Genomic DNA, 8266 nt, shown 5'->3' on the forward strand with positions numbered 1-8266 from the left:
GTTCTGTATGCAAGCACAGAGGGCGAGAGATGGGCTTTCAACTGGGCAGGACTTTGTTTTATTCCAAGCACTGCTGCTTCCTAGAAGGATGATCGTGAGCAAATAATTGGATCCCTCTGAGCCGTCCTCTCTACACCACCAAAATGGAGTTTCCTGATTTTTATTTATTTATTTTTTTTTGTGGTACGCGGGCCTCTCACTGTTGTGGTGTCTCCCGTTGTGGAGCACAGGCTCCAGATGCACAGGTCCAGCAGCCATGGCTCATGGGACCAGCCGCTCCATGGCATGTGGGATCCTTCCGGACCGGGGCACAAACCCGCGTCCCCTGCATTGGCAGGTGGACTCCCAACCACTGTGCCACCAGGGAAGCCCTGGAGTTTCCTACTTTTGAGCACCTGAGGAATCCACAGGCAAAGTGCCAAAGCTACACCTGACAGAGAGTGGAGGCGGGGGTGTGGGGGGGATTTGCCACGTGGTGGCTGTGACTAGACCACAGTCTCCTGATGGAGAACTTGAAGATTCAAGCACTTCTCCAAGTGTGAGCCTCACACTCATTTCTGAAAACGTGTTTTGGGAAGATTCACCAGGCGCCACCAATAGTTTGCGAGGAATCTTCACATAAAGCCATCTCAGGAAAACGGCAGCAGGGCCACGTAGGTAAGACCAGTTGAGGCAGCCCTGGGCTCAGCCTTGCACAAGGCTTGGTTCCTCAAGGCACGTGATGGCAACTCTCATGACGTCCGTTTTGTTTGTTTTCAGGCTAACGCCGAGTTGTCTGTGTACTCAGAACTAAGTGGCTGGTACTAGGAACCACGGCCCTCAGGATTTTAGCCACCCTCTTCCTGGTGAGTCCCCAAGCACATTTCCCAGGATTTTAATGGCAAAACGTCCCTGATGAGCTCCATTTGGGAATCTCCAAGTTAAACAGTCTATTCATTCAACACATTTTTATTGAGCACCTACTATGGGTCACATGCTAGGGATAATCTGCAAACAAATGGATCAAGTCCCTGCTGACACAGGGGACACATCTTGGGTGGAGGGGGGACATAAAATAAACCAATAAATAACAATATGATGCAATGTCAGAAAATGAGAAGTGCTGTGAAGACAAATGAGGCAGGGTAAAGGACAGATGAGAAGGGATCACAGATCTGGGTGATCAGGAAAAGTCTCGAGGGCAATCACATTGCAGAAAAGTGACGAGTGAGCCACATGGATACCTGGGTGCAGAGAATTCCAGAAAATGTCTCAAATGTTTGTGCACATTATGAATCTCCAAACAGATGCTGTATTATGTCACATTTCCCAAACCCATTTGGCCACAAAACTCTTTTTCCCCACAGAGCATCTTCCAGGGTCAGCTTTCACAGAACACCCTGCAGGGAATGGTGATGGAGCCCAATCTGATATTCTGCAGGGGGAGAAACGGGCCCAGAGCAGACAAGGGTTGCCCATAGTCCTACAGCTCATTGATGAAGTCATCCATCAGCTTTCTCACTAGGTGGCATTCAGATCGCAGATCACCAGTAAGGGCAAGCCACTAAGATGGCCCAGCAGCGCCTGGCAGTGGTGGCGGTGGGCAGCGGGGTAGAACCAAGTTCATGGGTGCAGGATGAGCCAGGCACAGGCGCCTGGAACCTCCAGCTCAGACCCCCCTGTGTCCACTCCCCGACAGGGAAGCGTGTGCCTCTGATGGGAAGCCTGCACCCCCTCATGACAGCCTCATGGCAGAGGGGTGGATGCTTTCCAAAGTTCTTGCCACCTGTGTGGGTGGTGGTTCGCAAGGCACCGTCAGACCATTCAGAAGCACCTTTCATGCTGAGCCAACAGGAGAAAGCCATTCCCCGGTGTCTTTGTAGCAATGCAGCTGGCCTAGGAAGCGATGTCCCAGAGTGCCTGAAGATGGGATGGTACGTGACAGCGAGCCACAGCACATCAGGCTCAGATCCTCCAATAACTGAAGGAGAGTAGTGGTCAGGAAACCTGCTCTCCTTGGACATTGCGAAGCAAGCTGACCCAGAGAGGGAGGGAAAGATAGGGAAATACGAGCACACAATACACAGATGCAAATTTCTCCAGAAAAGCCACTAGAGAGAACATGTATACACGTGCACCAGACACCTTTAAAACGTAGCCCTGGCAACAGGAGTTTCCTTGGGACCAACCCGCCTGACTGCCATGTGTCTCATCAGACCCTTGGAACTCTGCACTTTCCAGGAAGGCAGTTAGGTGGATGACATGCTGATACAAGCCGACCAGCTCCCAGATGCAACATGTGAGCAAACGTTCTCAGCTTGCAGTGACACTGTTAAGGATTCAAGCCAACGCCAGAACTGAATGTTCTCACCTCAGATCAGTGGTTCTCAACCAGGATTGGGTTTGCCCCCCAGTGGACATTTGGCAAAGTCACAGTGGCCGGAGGGGGAGCTGCTGCTGGCATCTAGGAGAGCAGGGATTCTGCTAAACACCCACCAATGCATAGGACAGTCCCCACAACAAAGAACTGTTCTACCCCACAGTCAATGGGGCTCAGTTTGAAAAACGCTGCCCTGAACAAAGGAAAATCCATTCTCTTGGGCAGTGAGGATTCCCAGCAGAGAGCCTGGACACCCGGTGTCAGTTCCATAAGAAAGAAGCAGGAAACAATCATCCTTGGAGACCAGTCTGAGTGTGGTACTTACCATTTTCCTTTAAAGAAACAGTCTTTTACAAAGACTGTTTTCCTATCCCTCCCCAGTCCAGAACTATAAATCAAATTCTCCATGGCATGATATAAACAGACTTCTCTTCCCTTTCTCCTTTTCTCTATCTCCAGTCCCAACTCTGTGCATTAAAACCTGGCATTTAATTGTAATATAAAAACTGTGGGAAAGAAAAGAGTCAGTAGTAGTTAGAAACTCAAATTGATTTGGAGAAATTTTAGATTATTTAAAAGCATACTTGGAACTAATGGAGGGTGAATAACCACAACAAAACCAACTAGAATACAATTTGGGAAGCAAAAGTTATGGCAAAAAGCCTTCTGGGCTATAGGTCTTCCTTATCAGAAAAAAGAACCAATGTCAAACAATACAGCATGCATCTCAGAGATCACCTAGGCTCAATACTGTATAAAATTGGAGAGGTGCATGGGAACTTTAAATGCAAGAAAATGTCCTTAGTGTTTATCATCAAGATGACTTATTTCAGAAAGCATCCTTGATGATATGTCCAGTCAAGAAAAATCATCAGCATCTACTTGAACAAAACACAAAAGAGAGAAAAATCATATAATAATGAGATAGCAAGCTTTTTCCTTCACTTTTTGGGTAAAACTTGACAAGCTGTGAATATATGTGTTGGTAAGAGAAATTGTGTGAATACTTGATATAAACAAGTGAATAAATGTACCTGCCTGGGCTTCCCTGGTGGCACAGTGGTTAAGAATCCGCCTGCCAATGCAGGGGGCATGGGTTCGAGCCCTGGTCTGGGAAGATCTCACATGCCGCGGAGCAACTAAGCCCATGTGCGACAACTACTGAGCCTGTGCTCTAGAGTGCGTGAGCCACAACTACTGAGCCCGCGTGCCACAACTACTGAAGCCCATGTGCCTAGAGCGCGTGCTTCGCAACAAGAGAAGCCACTGCAATGAGAAGCCCGCGCACCGCAACGAAGCATAGCCCCCGCTCGCCACAACTAGAGAAAGCCAGTGCGCAGCAAAAAAGACCCAACGCAGCCAAAAATAAAAATAAATGTACCTGCCTTATCTAAATGCTGCCTCTTTCAAAGCTGAACAACAACCACAAAAAAGATAAAAGCTGCATTTTTTTTTGTTTCTGACAAATTAGTTGTCTGTTTTAAAAATCAGATTCAAAGTATGAGCCCACAAATTGACTTTTTGATTAGGAAAGGACACACCATTCTAGCAGTTGCCAATGATAAATTCATTTTAGCACCAAGTGGGTTCTTTTAAATCAGCACAAAAGCATGAGAGAGAAAGATTCAGGAATACACATCTCACAGGAGATGCTGTGAGCAGAAGAGAGCACTAATTTGAAAGGTAATGCTAAGTTTATTGAAAATATCCACTCAATCAATTAAAATGGCAAAGAGGAATTGGGACCAAAAATATCTAACTGCTATTTACGATAAATTTGATTTTGATGTTTATTTCCCGAGTCTAAAAAAAAAAATTTAAGACCTAAAATTTTTCCATTGACCTGAAAGCAGTAAAAATTGTCCATTAACCTCCCCTCAGGCCAATAATAGAAAGGTCTCAAGGGGTTGAATAGGAGCCAGAAATAAGATTGAAGGGGAAACAGTAAGGAGATGCACATCAAATGACTAAATTCTATGGGTAGGTTAAAAACAGACGATCTCATTGTCCTACGTCATGTATAGCTGAATTCTCAGATGTGTACATTTTTATATGTACTTCCTTTCACTGAAACATATAAGTAAGAGGAATATGATTTTATCTCTATGGATTTCTTCGAGTCAGGGTTTCTCAGCTTTGGCACTAATGATATTTGGTGCCGGAGAGCATTTATGTGAGGGGGGCCGTCCTGTGCACTGTAGGCTGTTTAGCAGCATCCCTGGCCTCTACCTACTGGATACCAGTAGCTCCTCCCTGGTGTGACAATCAAACATGTGTCTAGACATTGTCAAAAGTCCCCTGGGAGGCAAAATATCCCTAACTGAGAGGTACAGCTTTAAGTCTACTGGGGGAAAATGCAGTATGGAGAAGTAGACTAAAAACAGTATCAGCAGGGTGGCAATTTTCATGTTTCTGAAAGGAAGGTGTTGGTAACTGCATTCAGTCACAGGACTGGAAGAATCCAATGACTAAACCATAATGTTCTATGTAATGAAAATGCTACAAAAGGGAGAGTTTTGAACAGGAATGGTGCTAGAGCTCATTTTGTCCAACTTCCTTGTACAGCGAAGGAAAACGGAGAGGCAGAGTTGTTTGTCTAAAGACCACACCAATGCAATACAAGCATAGGTGGTTACCAGTAAATACTACGTAGTTTCCACCTGGAAAAACAAAAACACGGGAGCCAACCTGCATGAACCCCTGAGGTGGCATAGTACGAGCCTCAAACCACATAATGAGTTCAGTGGATTAAAACACATCTACACTGTTTAAATCAAAGACTCCTAATGATATTTTTTAAAACTCACTGGTCACTTTGGCAGTTGCTTCTTTGAATAATGACACATAGGAGGAAAGAACCAATCTCTTATTCTGCCTTCCTGAACCAACTGTATTTTATGATAAACAAATAAACAAATGGTTGATGAAGGATTCTAGCTAATAATTACCAAAGGAATAACAATCAGAAAAAAATCACAACTCTGTGACCCCACAAGAAATACGGATCCAGGGAATGATCCTCAAAGGATGCTAAAACTATTAGGTAAAAAGTTGCTGGATGAGCTCCAGAGCCCATTTACAAATGAATGGATAAAACAAGGTATATACACACAAGGAAATATTATTCAGCCTTAAAAAGGAAGGAAATTCTGACACATGCTACAACATGGATGAACCTTGAGGATATTATGCTAAGTGAAAGAAGCCAGTCACTAAAAAGACAAATACCGTATGATTCCACTTATATGAGGTCCCTAGCATAGCCAGATTCATAGAAGTAGAAAATAGATGGGTGGTTGCCAGGGGCTGGGGTAAGGGGAAAATGGAGAGTAGTTGTTTAAGGGGTACACAGTTTCGGTTTTACATGATGAAAAGTTTTTGGAGGTTGGTTAAGCAACAATGTGAATATCCTTAACGTTAGTGAACTGTATATTTTTAAATGGTTCAGATGGTAAATGTTATGTTATGTATATTTTACCATAATGAAAAATTAAAAATGTTAATTATTGGGGGAAAAAAAGCCGTTGGGGACTTTGTAATGGATGGCTCAGTCTGTTAGCATTGGACCTACCATTCAATCTCAATATCGTTAAAAACAGGATGACCAGACATTATGTGCTCACTGTGTGATGCAGGATGGATCACACAATACCGCCTAGGAAGGCGTCTGGACAACAAAAAGACTTTGCTCTCCTCAGTCCTCTAGATCTAACTATTAGTTTACAGGAAACATGGGGAAAAGAGGAACAAGTTAACTGAAACCAAGAGGAAGTGATCAGCCAAATCCAGGATGTGAATATTCTACAGGACACAAGACCCAGTTTCTCCAACAAATCAGTGGCTGGGGGATAAAAAAGGTCAGGGGCGGGGAGTTGCTGTTACAGAATTAAAGACCTGTCAGAGACATAACAACCAAGTGTAATGTGTGGACATTGTCTGGATCCTGATTCTAACAAACCAACAGGAAAAAAGATATTTCTGAGAGAATCAAGGAAATGTGAGCATGGACTGAATATTAGATGATATTCAGGAATGACTATAAGTATTTTTAGCTGTGATAATATCCAGGCGGGGATAATGTAAAGGAAAAAAAAGTCCTTTCAGTTAGGATGTCTTTATGGGTGAAATGACACAACTTGCTTTAAATTAACCTAGAAAAAAACTCAAAAAGGAAGAAAAAAGAATGAAAGAACACTGGGAAAATGTTGAAGCTGGATGATGAATACATGGAGTTAATCGCAGGCTTCTCTAGTTTTGTGTGTGTTTCCAAAATCCCATAATAAAAAACAATTTTTATGTAGGCAATCTCAAAGGAACATACAGACACACAACACAAACAGAGTGAGCTACAACCAAAGCGTAAGCAAATGAGGAAGCCATTTGCCTTTAGTAAGTGCAGGAAACGGGAGATTAAGCCTTGGGCCTTGCAAAGTGAGCTAACCAAGTCTAAGATGCCTGTATTAAGCTGGCACCCTCAAAGATGCTCCACATCCTGGCAAGCGGAGGGCTTAAAAATTTTTTTTTTCTGGTCTTTCAGAAAGCGGAGTCTATGAAAACCTGTAGTTTTCAATGTGGCTCTGGAGGGGAAAACTAATAATGGCCACAATACTGATGATGATGATGATCACCCTGAAGGTTTGTAACCACGTGGGTCTGGGGCTCAAGTTTACACTCCATGTATTCAGTGGGAAAACTCCAAGTTGAGGAAATAAATGTCAGTGTTCAGAGGTTATTAGCATCCCCGGCATCCAGCTGAAACAAACAAAAAAGACTTCCGAGAGAAAAGCAGCCAGGAATCAGACCCCTCAGGATTCCCACAGATTAAGTTCAATCAAGAATGAGATCACAGTCAAATTACTAAACATCCAAGCAATAAGTCAGTATGAGCCAGAGTAAGCAGACACAACAAACAAGACATTGAGACACCACCCCCGCCACTCCCACCCAAAGACTTCAGATGTTGGAATTATCACATAACAGATACTAAAATCACTGTGTATTCAATATTTTTTTTAAAGAAGGCTTTTAAAATGAGCAAGGAATGAGACTATCAAAAATGGCCAGGCATTTGTCCTCAGGAGTTTGTGGGAGCACAGGAGAGCTATTTGACCCCTGTACATTTGGCTCTTCCATTCTGGTGGGAAAAACAGATTTCTTTACAGAATCAAATTATGCTGGCAATAAATATTCAAGTGCTTCCAGGAGCCCGAGAGGAAATATGAGCAGTGCATTGGGCAGGCAGAACATAGGCTGTATCTAAAGAGGGAGCCTCTACTCAGCCCCAGCAGATTGTTGATCTATAGACAAGAAGAGAGTCCAGGTATTGCCAGATATTCCCATTTTCCCAAAAAAAGGCATAAATCCAGATGTCAATGATCTGTACATGTTGGCTACTGTGGTAGACATCTGGTTTTTGTCACCTAATAACAATTCACCTCTCTTCTAAAATATTATGGCGTTATGATGCCCCTTTGGGGACAACACCTTTCTGCTAGTCTCAGTCCAGTTTCTCAGAGACGCTGTTGATTCCACCTCTGGCTGCAGGGATGGGCATGTGGGTCAAGCTCAGCCAATCAGAGCAGTCTCCTGGGCCACAATAATTGGCTCAGCAATGGGCTTGTGACCCACCCAGAGAAAATGAGAAGCAGTGAGGCCATTGGGGGAAGCTTAGGAAAAAGACTCCTATCCTTCCCTATGGAATTCAAAGCTGAGAAGATGTAAGGGCTGGAGCTTCGGCCGCCTTTTTGTGACCATTATAGAGAGATTCTGTCTAAGGTTGGATCCACATGGTTCAAAGAATCCCTGAGAGCTGGAGAGAGGCCAAGGCCTCATGAAATCATCTGAGCCTGAACCCAGAGGTTCCCTCTAGACTTTTCATTTTTGGTAACCAGTGAATTTGCATTCATG

Source organism: Mesoplodon mirus (genome assembly GCF_964341445.2).
Source record: "Mesoplodon mirus genome assembly, chromosome: 3".
Taxonomy (NCBI): domain Eukaryota; kingdom Metazoa; phylum Chordata; class Mammalia; order Artiodactyla; family Ziphiidae; genus Mesoplodon; species Mesoplodon mirus.